We start from the raw sequence: 15524 nt of genomic DNA on the forward strand, positions 1-15524 counted from the left end.
GAATGCTTTAGCATATATTATCTTAAATGACTGCAGAAATAATCTCAAATCCATGAGTTGGAGTTTGGTTGCAGTTCTGTTACCTACAGTCAGTCAAGTCTTTTAATAATCTAAGACTGCTGATTTAATTTGTAGCAAGTGTTGTGTTTCATTCTAGGGAGGATGAATTTGGTGAAGCAAATGGTACCTGACATATATATGATTTGGCAAAGGAACCTGTAGTCTTTTGGGATGAGAAACATTCTGTTAAAGCATTTTTCATAATTAATTACTTATATTTTCTTACTTTTATGACTTAGTTGGATTTGTTTTAATTTAATTAGTGTGCTAATCATAAAATTTTTTAAGTCATTGTAATGTCAGGACACTAAACTCTCCTTTTCTCTGGCATAGGCAGTGAAGGGAGAAACAATAACTTTTAGAAATGGATTGCTGGTGAAAAATGGAGAAGCAGTAAACTGCTGTTAATTTTTTTTATTTTTGTTTTAGAAATTATTTACAAAGCTAAATATTTTAATTAGCAAAAGCTGGGATAAAAGACTCTAATGACCATTATGCATTTCTCTTCTGATTTGGTATCTGTTTGTCTTGGTTATAGTTGAAATCAGATCTTTCAGCCAGCCTTTTCAGAGGGCAGAAATGACTTAATTTTCAGAATATTTCTAAAAAGAAAGTGACATACATGTTCAGATTTATAGTATATAACTGTCATTACTTCATAGACAAACTACTACCAGGTGAAGAAACACTGTCAAGCATTAAGATCAGTATGTATATTCTGGGAAAACGTCACAGTAATATTATTCAGATGGTAACATGCATGAAGTTTGGGGTTTTTTTTTCCTCCTGCCTTTAAAATTATCCTTCATGGCTTCTTTAGTAGTGGACATATATGGATGTAATAGTTCCTGTCCAGAGTGGAGGCTTGTTTTTTTACAGTACAGAAATCCTCCTAAGAGTGTGAGCTTTGACTCTAAATATAACCTCTGAATTAACACTGCTAATTTTACCCATGTATTATTCACATTTGCTCAAACTGTCAACTGTCCTCCAAAAAAAAGTAAAATTAAGTCCTCAGAATGTGTGTGTGTGTGTAAGTTGGAGGTCCTGGAGGAAGAATTGTTTATAGGTATTACAGAAGCCTAAATCCCTCTCCTTTGCTTTATGCTGTACGTAAATTGTGTATTAGAATTAGAACAACTTTCAGTTATTAACAGTCTTAGTATCATGGCTTCACAGGTATGTCTGAAAAAGAGAATATTAGAGGTTGGAGTCAAAATGGTGACAGCCAGATGGTGCAGGAAAGCAAAGGGTTTTCCACATCTGTTTAATTTATTGTAATTAGTTTTGTAGGATGGAATACAGTAACTTTTCCATATCTTCTTGTTGTCATTATTAGTTATAGGAATGTCAAATTCCTTTGACAAGTATCAAGTTTTTGGTTGCTATAGGAAAATGCTGTGAATTCCAGGTGGGTCTTATCAACTTTTCATGCCAGTTTATTCCTTCTTTTTGTTCTGCTTGAATTTGTGAAATTTGAAAAGCACACATTAAACCAGGGTAGACAGTATGCTCAGTGTAGACAGCAGTGGGAGGAAGTAGGTACGATTTACCAAGTGTAACACTTTGCCTCCTGTTCCTAATTTGAGAAATAATGATAACAGTGCTTAGTTTTTGAAGTATAAAAAATGACTTCTTCTGTAGGATATAGAGCTATGCTAAAATCCAATTTAAGGTTAATCCTCTGTGACCTGAGCTGGGTTCCAGATGGTGACCTACATGTGCAGTAGGCTGTTAATTTTTTTATCAAAGCCTTAAAGTGTCCAAGAATGAAAGGTGTGATTATTGTATATTAAATGAAGGGTAGAGTAGCAAAGCTAAGAATATAAAAGTTGGAAAACAGAGTGCTGGAGCTACTTTGGCAATATTGTATTTTACTCTTTTCTGTATTTACTTTATGAGGGTTTTAAGTACTTGTTTTCTTTTTTTTTTTTTAATTTCTTATTTAAATACATGTTTTTTCTCAAGTCTTGGTTAGTAATTATGTAGACCAAGACTGCTAGGTCCTCAGCAGACTTATTACAGTTGAAAATAAGCTACTGTTAACATGTTATTCTCTTGCCATTTGGGGATCAGCATCTGAAGGGGAGAGACTTCACCAGTGAGTTAAATTATTCTTGAGGCAACAGTTGAATTTTTGGGATCACTGAGGCTGATTTCTGGCCCTTTAAAAGGATTGCTGCTTGATGTAGGCGTTCCCAAAGTGTATTAAGTAAATTGCTTGTGGGACATTAACCGCTTCCAAGAGGTGCCGGCAGTGGCAGCGCTGTGGCAAGGCGAGCTGGCTGTGCTTGGCGACCTGGGCTGACCTTTGTCTGCAGCAGAAGGAAGGAGGAAGGAGACAGACAGGGACAATCTTGCTATGAAGCAGTGAAAGCCGTCAAGCAGTATCCTCCTGCCTCACTGGACCCATGGCAGCCTCGCTGCTGTGGTTGCTTAGAGTACCTGCTTCTGTCTGGGAAAGGATTTCTTTTTCCATCTGGGCGATGTACACGTGTGCTCTTACTGTACACAAGTCTGTGGGATTCTTGGAAGAGTTACCCATTAGAGGGCTGTCAAATATTGGAACAGGCTGCCCAGGAAAGTGGTTGAGTCACCATCCCTGAAGGTATTCAAAAGACAACACGTAGATGTGGTGCTTAGGGCTTGTGGTTTAGAGTTGGACTTGGCAGTGCTGCATTAATTGTGGGACTCAGTGATCTTGAAGGCCTTTTCCAACCTAAATGATTTTATTCTGTGATTGAGTTTGAGCCAGGGCTCCCAAAGTGGGAATGCAGAGGTAAACTAGGAGAATGACTTCTGTGTTTAAGGCTCAGCTGGGGGAGATCAGTAGAGGAAATGAAGCTGGAGTACGAGGCTGGGAGAGAAAATGAAGGTGTGCCCTCTCTTCCACACTTGCATAACCTGTCATAAAGCTGAAGGATGCTGTTCCTGTTAGAGCTATTCTTGATGTACTGTGAACCAAGATAAGAGCTCAGTGGTGATCAGAATAGGTACCAGTTGACTCTAAATATGATATTTTTAATATAAAGGCAATCTTAGTAGGAACAAGGATTAAACTTTAGTTAGTGGATAATGATCTCAAAAATGTAGCCAGAAACTCCAGTCTCCCTGAAAGCTGAAAGTAGGATTTGACCTTCTAAAGTTACTTGACATTGAATTGTAGGCTCTGTCTCTGCCTGTAGTTATGAATTAAAAGTAAAGTATTGATACACACCTTGGTCAGCCACAGAGTTTTAACTGTATTGAATGAGAGTGCTCCCTGGGAACCCTCAGGTTTTACTGTGGTCCCTTGGGTTTGAGGGAGTCTCTCCTCTCAACTCTCCTCATGTGACTTTCTCTTCACATGTGCTTCCTTTTCCCTTCATGGCTTAGGTGAGGTGGTTTCACTGCTGAAGGGTATCAGCCTAGCTAATCTGGGAGTGCTGTTGTAGGAGATGGTAACTGAAGTAAATTAGAGAGATGGGATAATATTAAAAATATTATATATTTTACGTTATAATATAAAATAATTTCTTTTGAAGACTGAGAAAGTACAACTTATGTCTGTCTTGGTATAGAAAGGTGGGAGGGTAGGTGTGTTTATGTACCTGCTACTGGGTTTTCTCCTATAGAGAACAAAAATACCTAGAATTATCCCCTTCTGGGGTGCAGGGGTGGATTTCTGTTCTGATGGGCTAAGTTACTCCAGTTTTTTGGAGTCATCCCTGGGTGGCGGTGAAGAAATAATGCCAGCAAGAGGGAGTATCTGGTGGCTATCAAAGTAGGTGGTATTTGTGGCATGGGTATCTTGCAGGTTCGAAAAGGAAGGAGGACAGATAGATTGTGACATCCATAGCATTTTCCCCCTTTAGCAATTACTTTTAATGAAGATCCTAGGGGGATATTTGATTTCCTCATGTCTTCACTCTTTAAGTGCTTGTGGTTGGAAAATGGAATTGGAAGCTGTAGATGGCCTTCATAAAAGGGCAAATGCAAGTTAAGATCAAGACTTTTAAAAAACAAAAAGCCAACCACAAAGGAAAAATTCCCTGTGGCAGTATAGGTTTTCACTTCTGTTTCAGCAAAGTGAAGTTGACTGTTTACGTGACTACTGTTCTGGAATATTGCTTTATCCTCTTATCCGGGAGGGCATGGGAGGGGAAATAGAACCTGTTAATCTAAAAATTGTTCTACTTAGTTACATAACTGTTTCTTAAAAATAGCTCTAGATTGCTGGAGAAGATGGATAGATACTGTGGGATACAAATTTCTCTTTTGTTCAATTGGTGCTCTTTTGCAGAGAGAATCCACATTGTATGTATACATATTTTTTACTATTTTGTGGTGATCACTTGCATGTAACTCACATGTGCTCATACAGCAGCCTGTGAACATCCTGTAGTAGAGTTCTCTGTCAGATACTGTATACATCACGGCTGGGCTTCGCGAACGAAGATTTGGGAAGGGCTCTACCCACGTTTGTTACAAGCTGGTGGCTAAAAAGGCCAATACGAGACAGGCACGTCCGGTTGCAAAAGGCACAGCAGAAAAACTCCTTAGGTGGTATATTCTGCAAGATACGATTCTTTCTGCGCTGTCTTTTCTTCTCAAGGGTGATCCTGCGTGCGTTCTCAAAAGCATCAGCAGTGTTATAGATGGTGTGTCTCCAGGCCTCTCGATTGGAGGCCAGAGTAGACCAGTTATGTAGATCAATATGACCAAGGCTGAGATGTTGTTTCAGGGAGTCCTTATATCTTCTCTTTGGGGCTCCTCTCATGAGGCAGCCGGTGGCAAGTTCACCATAAAGCACCATCTTAGGGAGGTGATGGTCCTTCATCCTGGAGACGTGTCCTGCTCAATGCAGCTGTGTCCTCAGCAACATGGCCTCAATACTTGTGACTGCTGCTTGTTCTAGAACGGATGTATTGGTCACATAATCTGACCAGTGGATGTTTAGGCAGCGTTGATGGAAGCGTTCTAGGAGACACAGGTGGTGGCGGTAGATGACCTGTGATTTGGATCCATATAAGAGAGTAGACAGCACATTGGCTCTGTAAACACTGATCTTTGTACTTTTCTTTGGGTGTTTATTTTGCCAAACTCTTTTATGAAGCTTTCTGAAGGCACCATATGCCTTTGCTAACCTGTTGTCTATCTCTCCATCAATCTTACCATCTGAGGAGATGAGGCTGCCTGGGTAATTAAACTGCTGGACTGATTTGAGCTCTGATTGGCCAATGGTGATATGGGGATGATGGAAGATGTCCTGAGGTGCAGGTTGATGGAGAACTTCTGTCTTCTTTAAGATGACTTCCAACCCAAAGAGCTCAGCAGCCTCTGCAAGGCAGGATGTTAAACGCTGCAGAGCTGCTTCTGTGTGGGTGACAAGGGCGGCGTCATCAGCATCGGGCAGCTCCCGGACAAGATGGTTTAAGGTCTTAGTTTGGGCCTTCAGTCGCCTTAGGTTGAAAAGGCTTCCATCAGTATGGTATCGAATGTAGATACCGTCCTGATCCTCGAGGTCTGCCATGGCCCTTTGGAGCATCATGCTGAAAAAGATTGTGAATAGGGTTGGTGTGAGAACGCAGTCTTGTTACACATCATTGATTATTAGAAAGGGCTCAGAAAGTGCATTGCCATATCTGACTTGGCCGCACTGATCCTCATGAAGTGAGATGATCATTTTAAGGAACTTGGGTGACAACCTAAACATTCCAAAATCTGCCATAGACCTTTTCTGCTCACAGTATTGAAAGCCTTGGTGAGGTCAGCAAAGGTTACATAGAAACCTTTGTTCTGTTCCCTACACTTCTCTTGCAGTTGTCTGAGAACAAACACCATGTCTGTGGTACTCCTGTTGGCTCTGAAACCACATTGACTTTCAGGTAGAATTCCTTCTGCTATAGCAGGTATTAGTCTGTTCAAGAGTATTCTTGCCAGATTTTGCCAGCAGTGGAGAGCAGAGTAATACCACAGTAATTTGAACAGTCTGATTTGACTCCTTTCTTCTTATACAAAGTGGTGATGACTGCATCACAAAGGTCTGATGGTAGTTTGCCTAGTTCCCAACAGCGCACCACAAACTCGTGAAATTTAGCATGGAGTGCTTGCCCCCATGTATAGCAGTAGTAATAGCACCAAAACTGAATCTAAATGCAGAGAGGCACATCAAGAGAAAGGATTGAGGATGGGGTATCTCTTTGTGTGTGTGGCAGTTAGTACTGGAAAGTTTAACTTTGAAAATGACTGTTCAGAGCATCCTTTATTCTGTTGTGTTTCTAGAAATCACTATTATATTTGACTGTGGGTGCGTGATATCCTTGGGATAAGGAGGCAAAATGCATAAATCAAAAGGTTTATTGTATTCTGGTAAAACAAGTTCATTCCTTTAAGATGTACTTCTACTTCAGCATGCTCAGTTTTCTCATCTGAAGAGATTTTTATGTAATTTAGGTTATCCTTTGTAGATTAATTTAGCAGATGGCCATTGCAATCTTAGACAAATAGCAGTCATAAATAACTTGTTTTCAGTGACTGATACAGAGTAAAAATTTGCTCTTTGGCTTACCTGCTGTTTACTTTAGACTTTCTGTTCAGATACAATCTGCAAAATATTTTCTGCTTCATTAAATACCCCATGGTATTGTATTTGTCTCATGTGCTTTTAATGAATCTGTACTTTAACATTTCTCTAACTTTGACATCTGGAATAATTGAGTACAGTAAGGAAAAACAGAATAGTCTTGAGTAGTTGACTCTGCTGTAATTTATTTTTCTCTGCTGCATGATCTTTTCCTGTAAAACAAGTTTCACCTGCTGCTTTTTGAGCTGTCCTTGTTGCACAGGACTGTTCTGGAGTGGCAGCATCCCACCTCTGTACAGTGCTGCTTTTCTTTACCGTCCCCTATTAGGTCATCTGAATCTGGGCTTCATGTAAGTGAGCTAAATTGACCCAGATCTGGCTCAAGAGTAGAAAGTTACTAAATTTGTTTGAAGATGTTTCTCTTCTGGAGTTGTGGATTCCCCATCTGAATATCATTAGCCTAGATATTTCTAGGTAAACTGTCAGTTCATAGAAATATTAATAGACAGTATTCTTTTTTTGTATCCTAAAATATCAGTTATGTTGAGATTCCTTAGGCAGGACAGCTGTACTTGGTGTGTATCTAATATGCTGGGGACTTAAGTGTTTACTTTTTTCTCTCTGCATGTATATACATAATGAGTGTTGAGTCCTCAGCTCTATCATAACAAATCCCAGGAGGTTTACTGTACCATTCACATTTGCTTTTTGTTTGCTTTTTTGTTTGCTTGTGGAGTTTGTATTTGTTTCCCCCTCTTGTTGCACTGGCCTGGTACAGTCTCCCTGAAGTCAACTGTTCCAAAACACAAAATGTTGTTAGAAGTTTTTGTTAAGCTTCCTTTGTTGAAACATGTGAAGTTTTAATTATTTGAGTCTTGTGATAATTAATACTGCCAAACAGCTAATGTAAAGGAACTTTTTTTTAAAGCAGAATGTGGATAATTTTACCCAATGTCTTCTTGCACAAGAAAATCCCCAAACCCCACTACATATTTCAGGGAAAAACATTAATTTTTAGTGAGGAGTGTTTTGGATGACAGGTCATTCTACCAAATGTCTTCTAACTTCAGTTAGTATTGGGAACTTTGGTCTCAAAGGTGGTGACTTCTGTGGCACACAGGAGAAAACTAGCACTTTCTGCTGAGCTTGTCTCCTGTGTAATGTTTTTTTAACTGATCATGTATGATCAAAAAAGCTGAGGTATGATCAAAAAGGCTAATGTATGATCTCTGTTGTGTGCTTCATTTTGTCACTGATTCTGTTCGATCACCCATGTGCAATTCTTTGGGAAGATGCTCAGATTGCCTCTTGTCATCTAACTTTAAGTGATGGAATTAAGAATTTTGGCTCTTGAAATAGGATGTGGAATGCAGAGATTGATTTGTAGTACTAAGGTGAGATTGTATTAAGATGTGGTCCATTGTATCATTTAGTTGCATGTCCTTGCTGCTGGGATCTAAGAACTTCAGTAATGAGGGTTTTGCCAAATCTCCTGTCTCAGAAGGTGTGGTGGGAACCTGATGTTGGTGTACAGGGGTGACCTCTCAAGCGTGGGGCAGTGCTCTAAATAAATCAAAGCTGGTGTCTTCTGTGTCCTGATGAGAATTGATCAAAGAGCAAATTTCTGAAAGAGTATTTCAGTACCATAAGTACTATAACTTAACACAGTCAAACGAGTAACTTCTGCAGGGCACGTTCCTTGTCAATACTGTGTTCTGGGGAAATGGGTAAATCTAAGTGAAGCAATGCAACCTTTTATGTGGTAAGCTGAAAACAGGATGTGAATAATATGAAAATAGGGAAAAGTGGGTAATTTTCTTTATGAGTAAATACTTTTCACTTGCTCAATGAGGAGGTATAATTTCTCTTGTTCAGTGACAGTTTCTGTGTTAAGCTTCATTAAATAAACTTTAGAACATACATGTTCCCCACTCCCTCCTTTTTCATATTATTTGCAAATTTAGAGTGTTATCCTCACGTCCTACACTGAGTAGGATTGTTGCTACCTTACCACCTCTGGCAAACAAGGGAGAAGGTGTGTTTGCCTGAAGGGTGTGGAAATGAATGCGATGTCACAAATCAGGGGAAAAGTAAATTCATGACTGTAGAGGAGGAGGATAACGAAGATGGATACCAAATGGCCAGGCCATAATAAATTAGACTGGATATGTTAGGCAAGTTTCTGTTCAAGTATGTTCATTTGTATGTAGTGTTCCTTTTGTTGGTAAGGATGCCTGAGAAGCTGTTTGCCATTTGCTGGAACTCAGTGTTACCTCTACATTTCTTTCCTTAAATGTGTGTATGCTACCCTGGTACTTATGTGTTGCAGCTTTTACTCTTTCCAGCACAGCTTTCTGCTCTACTTACTAAAAATCCTTTAAATTCCTCTTGTAGTATTTTTTTATTTCTGTACATTGTAGGAGGCCTGCAAGGCTGACCTACCATTTATTCCTTCTTCCATGTCTCTACAATAACGTTGCTCAAGGGCTAGTAGCTTTACCAGTATTTTGTCTGAAGGAAAGTCATAAAAGCAGTAAAATTGCTTCAGTTTTTGAAAATCCTGTCTCAGCTGCAACCTTTTAAGTTTGCATTTGTATTATTCAGGGTTGTACTGTTTGAATTCTTTGTGAATTATGTAGCTTGTAAATTACTTCAACTTTTAAAACTAGCAAGTTTTTGGGTAGCAACCTGTGTTCTTTTGGTATGCAACACAGTAGAAAATCCTACACAATTAGTGTGAAACAAAGTAGAACTGACTCATAGTTTGCTATCCACATCTTATGTAAAAGAGTTCTGATTGCTACTGGTGATGCAGTGACTGGTGATGGTAAAAGGCAGTGAACTTGCTTCTTTTTTCCAAATGACACTAATTGAACTTGCTTCAGAACACCACATGACTGTTTCTGCTTTGAAGACATAAATATGACACAACCATCTCAGTTTATTGGCAGTAAAGTATTTAATATTATTTTAAATTAGCAGTAATTAGTATTAAATTATATTTTGCCTCTAGTAAGTTCTTTTTGTTACTTATTCTTCTGTATTGGTTAGTTGCTGTTGAAACTCAGTACTTTATAAACAAATAATATTTAGGAATTCTTTCTCATAAAGAGCTTGTTAAATGTCTGAACAGTTCTCTGCTGTGTCTGTAGTGCTTCCTTTTCTGCTACAGCTTTCTATGATGCATGTTTTTATTTATTCCTTGGAAGAGAGTTATTTGCAGTGATTTCCTTCATTCATTCACCTCATATTTTGACATCATAAACTTGAAGTAATATGAACAGAGCTTGTAAAAAGAATGGTGAATATTTCTAGACAGTACAAAAAAAACCCTCCCAAAAAACCAAACCAACAAAAACCAACCAAAACAAATTAACCAAGCCCAAACCATTCCTGTGACTGCTGCTGCACCCTGGAAAGGCATCCTTTTTCTTTCCAGAGGTCGACTAGTTGGTCTCTTCAGGGCTTTTTGCTAGGACTGGCCTCCTGCCTGTCCATTTTGAAATTTTTGTTTGGCTCATCTGATTATCTGTGCTTCATTAAGGCTGGTCCAGTTTGTGAGTAGGTAGGTGGGGGGAACAGACATGTAGCATAAATACTGCTCTCATGGTACATCATCAACCATTTTCAACCAACTCCCAGAATAGTTAGACACTTCTGTTGTTGGAAGCAGCTGTTTTGGAGATTTCCAGGAAGCAACCACATGCTTGTGTGATAGATTGAAGACTCATGTCCCCTTCAGTCATGTGTTGGATGCTGGAATTTCTTGTGGCTCATTGCTGGGGTCTATGTAGTTAAGAGTTACAGAACAGTTCACAGGAACTGACATCCTATAATGAATGAGAGCTTTTGTACACTAAACCACAGCCAGATTCAAGACCTTCAATTTGTGTAATGGAGGCTTGACTTCCCCTGTTTATCTTCTGCTCAGCTATTAAGAATAGTTTGGTTTATTTTCCTGAATTGGGGTAAACTGTGTCAGTGTTTTGGGGGAGCGGTAAGGGAGGACAGGAAGCAAAGGTCATCTGTTTTTAATAGTGGTGTTTTTCTCCATGGTCAGGGCATTCTAATTATACCCTGGATGAAATATCAAATTTCAAAGTCCTTCACACAAGGAAGGTTCTCTGGTTTTGGTGGTGCTAGATACACGTGCATCTCATAAACTTGTGTATCAAATGATTAGTATTGGGTGACTGTATTAGCTGATTACTCTGCTGTCGTTGATAATATCTTATTTGGAGCAGTGAAGAATTTGTCCCATGCAGAAGTATATCTTGTAGATGGGAATTCTCATAGCACTAGTTTCATTTTGCAGCTAAAGAACTTGTTTAGGGTTACAGTGAACCTTTCCTGACTCGTCTGTTTTGACTGACTGTTTGGTCACAGATAAGGATTTTAGGTAGCTGAATGATAGTGGTGTGTATCTGGCCTGAGAAATGGCCTCAGATTTTTCTTCCAGTGATGTAAAAAGCATAGCACAGGAAAATGTAAAAGAGTAGGAGATGTTCATTAACTTTATATTGGAAGATTTCTTTCTTCATTCCCTCCTTCAGAAGAAAGTGTCTGCTGTGCTTTCTCTCTGTGATTAGTTTTTTTATTAGGACCAAAATTGATTCTGTCAGATTATTTTCTATGCCAGATATGCAGTAATGAAATAGTTCAGGAGTGTAACACAAGATGGTAAGAAAGCCATGTGAAATGTTCTTCATTTTTTTATTCCATCTGCTGCTACTATGTGGTATATATCTTGTGGTTTTGAAATAACACTTCTTCAATTTTCTTATTTTTGTGGTTTTGGAAGTATTGGATCAGGTATTAAAATGTCCTACCTATTAGAAAAGTGCTCTAGGAAATTTTGTGGTGGACCCCCCTAAAAGTTAGTAGGATAATGGAAAAGCAAAATTCTTCTATAATCTTAATTCTGCTGAAAGAAAAATCAGTAGCATATAGCTCCTTTTTCCCTTCTTGTCTCTTTCAGTTTTCATTAATGAGAGCAGTCTTAAGCACTGAAAGACTCTGGAGACATCCAAGCCATGTTTGAGAGTGTCTGTAATCTTCAAATAAATACCAGCTCAATGAAGTAAAAATCAAGTAATCCTGAAGAGAGAGAGCTTTCAATTCGAAACTAGGCATTTGCTTACCCCTGCCTGTATGGAAGGGAAAAACCTCCTGCTTGGATGAAGTAGTCTTTGGCAGGATTTGGCCAGATGGTGCTTATTCCTGTGACTATAGAAGAAGTAATGTCTTTTAAGTTTCATGATGCTTTCTGTATTCTCTCCTGTTTTCAATGAAATTTATGCATTTCATGCTTTTTGTGCTGGGAGATGTTCCAGAATGCAGACTGGCTCTCTTTCCAGCCGAGCCGGCAGGCAAGGCAGACGGAAGCAATATGCTCTAAGAAGAAGTGTGAATTTTCTCCTATATTTCAGTGAGGGTTAATGGGAAGACTAATTAGGACACTTGAAGCCAAAATTACTGTGTTTCACTTTGAGAGAAATTATTGGAGACATCCATCAGCTGTAGCTGGATATAAGTGGCATTCCAAGTTTAAATCTGCTGAAGAGTTTAGAACTGGAAGTGAGGAACAGAAGTTTAAAACTGACTCAAAATTAATTAATTTTTAATTTAATATAGAGTAGAAGAAGGAAAAATAAAAATCTAGGACATATTAATAACTCTGTAATCTAATAAATGAAGGAGATCATATACTTCTGATTATTATTGGGTTTAATTTGCGTTTGAAGACTGTGTATAGGTAACATTAAGTCAGTATTTTTGATTGAAAATAATGTATTAAATACTACTATGTATTTTTTTATTATTTTAACTTTTACAGATACATGTATACAGGATTTCTTACTTTTCTCTTGCAGATATGATATTTCTACTCCTAGAAATCTGCATAGCCTAACACTTTGTTCTTTTTGAATCCTAATATACTTCAATTTTCTTTGGATATAAGAAAGCCTGGGACTGCTGCCTTTGCTGGACTGACTTTGTGCTGTGTCAGACTCAGCTTCTGGGTAAGGCACAAGACAAAGGTTAGTTTTCTTTGAGTGTTACAAAGGCAGCAACCTTTAACTAAGGAGTATGTACAAGAAGAGATGCATTCCTTTCTACTGTGCCATTTCCATCCCTACTTTGCCTGGGAGAGTAGGAGGAGATCAGGAGTCTCTTCCTATTCTGTTTCCCAAAAGCAGGACTCTAGCCCTGCACTTTTCGTCTCATAGTACATAGGTTTGAGACTCCAACTCCATCCGGTCATGGACCTCTTTTGCCTTCTTGTCACTGCTTTGACATCCTCAGATGTCTGTTTCATTGCAGAGCACGACTGAAAGCTGCAGCCCCTGCTTGACAGTGTAACAAGATGTACCCACTTTGTGGTGTCTTTTTATGCAATTGTGTAATGAGCTATGAGGGAAGACAAGCGGGCAGAGCTGAGAGAAGCTGGTACCGTACTTTGCACAGGCCAATTGGTTACGTGTTGTGAGCATATCACAATTTCGGAAACTAATAGTGTTGCACTATCACAGTCTCCACTGTTGCAATATCTGTGGGCACTGATGTGCTTTGGTTAAAAGACTGCAGTTCCTTCTACTTGAAATGGCTTGTGTGCTTTCTGTCTTCCTCTTTAACATGTCCCACCTCTTGACCGATATCAAGACAGAGAGAACGGACAAGAAAAATGTTTCTCTCTGCAGTATAGAATTTTTAAGGAAGAAGTGCAGGGAGGAGGGAAGGTCTTTCATTTTGCATGTCAAAAATATTACCCCACATAAATTAATAGCATGATTAATCAGGTAACAAGCTCATAGTATTCTACTCTCCATTTAACTTTATCATAGAATTTCCTGAGTTGGAAGGGACTCTAAAGGATCCCTTGGGATCCAGCTCCTGGCCCTGTACAGGACGGTCCGTGTGTGTATTCTCTGGCCATCATCAGCTCTTAGGCTGTTGGTCCACTTGATCCAGCTCTGACAGTTTTGTCAAGTCTTAAAGAGAGCAATGTTTTGTAACTACTGTGGAATTAGGTGGCTGGGTAGAGGGAAGAAACAGTGTGGTGTGAGCTTATGCTTTGAAATGGGAGGATACATGGTGGGGCAGTGACTCATTAAGAAACAGGAAGGCTTCAACAAGATTTTCTGCCTTCTTAGGAGCCTTGTAATAAACAAGTTACCTGTGTAATAAACAGGTAACAATCAAGGAACCGTTTACTGTTTTGTGGACTATAATGCATTTTTGTCATGAAGAGTGTGACTATAGGACTGTATTATTTTGTGTTGTGCTGCAAGGAGTGGGTAAATCTGGTCCTATATAGGGAGGAGTATTCACGTTGGGGGTAAGGATATCTTTATTTGAATACATCGAAAAAGAAATGCTACCATTTTTAAAAAGCTGTTGCACCATTGGAAACTCTCTTCTTTTTCCTATTTGTGGGGTGGTATTTTGAGTCAAATATACGCTTTGAAAGTGTGCTCAGTTAATAATCTGTTCTGGCTTTTACCAAATCACATTAACCTAGTGTAACCATTGAACTGGCTATGCCAGTTGTACTTGCTGAACAATTATTTTTACTTCTGAGTTGTCCCACTATGAATTCTTGGACCAGCTGACAAATCTCAAAGAAGTAGGTTCTATCTAGGTTAGGATGAGAGAAACAAGTAAAGTGTATCCATCTTGCTTTTGGCAAAAAGGACACCAAAAGAATCTTTTAATTAGAGCAACTTCATTCTGTCTATCTGCCATTAACCTAACGAGCAATATGAACTTGCTAAGGTGCAACCATGGAACTTGGTGAGAGCTGATCCTCTAATGAGAGGATTAGGTGTTTATTTCTGTTGTCCACAGACTGATGCTAAACATGTTGCTGGGTATGTGAGAGCTCTCAGCCAGTCCCCAGTAACCTCTCCTTTACCTCCTGAATAACACGTCACTGATTTCTTCATTCTTGATATTTTGACTTGGGAAAGATTTTAAAAATTAAGATACGCGCAATTTCAGTGTGGTAGTGTTTTTGGGTGTGTAAATACACACACACACTCACTCCTCCTCCCCCCACACCTGTTGAGATAGGGGAGAGAATTGGAAGTATGAAAGTGAAAAAACTCATGTGTTGAGATAAAAACAGTTTAATAATTGAAAGGAATAAAAAATTGTAAGGAAGATTACAAAGAGAGAGAAATAAGAACCAGGAAAGCTGCAAATGAAAACGGTCACCACCAAACAAGTGTTGCCTGACCAGCAGCCCCCCAAACCAACTTTCCCTCTAGTTTTATTGCTGAGCATGATGCTATATGATATGGAATATCCCTTTGGTCAGTTGGGATCAGCTGTCCCAGCTGTGTCCCCTCCCAGCTCCTTGTGCACCCTCAGCCTCCTCACTGGTGGGGTGGGATGAGAAGCAGAAAAGACCTTCACTCTGTGTAAGCACTGCTCAGCAGGAACTAAAACATCCCTAAGTTACCAACAGTGTTTACAACACAAATCCAAAATGCAGCCCCATACCATCTACTATGAAGGAAATTAACTCCACTCCAGCCAAACCTGGCACAAAAAGCATACTTTGAAGTCAGTGAGATCTAAAAGGGATGAATAGCTCTGTCCAAGTGACCATTGTTAAACTGATTCCTCTCCAGCACTGCCATTTTACAAACTGCATTTTGTTAATTGTTTTGCCTTAAAAAAATGGGAAGAGGGGCAATGGAAGAGGAACCAGTCTTGGGCTCTGGAATTGTGATACCTCTGCCATTTGTGCTGTAGAAGCTACTTTGTATTATCTGGTCTGAGGGAGAAATCCAGCCTGCCTCCTTAAAGCTGGGGAAGGAACAATGCCTCCTTTAGCTCACAGCCTGAGAATTCTCTCTGGAACTGCTGTTTCCACTGCTTAGTCATCATCATG

General features: G+C 39.2%; 1 protein-coding gene across 1 annotated transcript in view; it reads left to right on the forward strand.

Annotated features, from left to right (window-relative positions):
• CEP85L (centrosomal protein 85 like) overlaps positions 1 to 15524 on the forward strand; it is a 94254-nt gene that overhangs the window by 15515 nt on the left and 63215 nt on the right. The window lies entirely within an intron of this gene.

Source organism: Manacus vitellinus, unplaced genomic scaffold, assembly GCF_001715985.3.
Source record: "Manacus vitellinus isolate BGI_N305 unplaced genomic scaffold, ASM171598v3 scaffold_4_pilon, whole genome shotgun sequence".
Classification (NCBI taxonomy): Eukaryota; Metazoa; Chordata; class Aves; order Passeriformes; family Pipridae; genus Manacus; species Manacus vitellinus.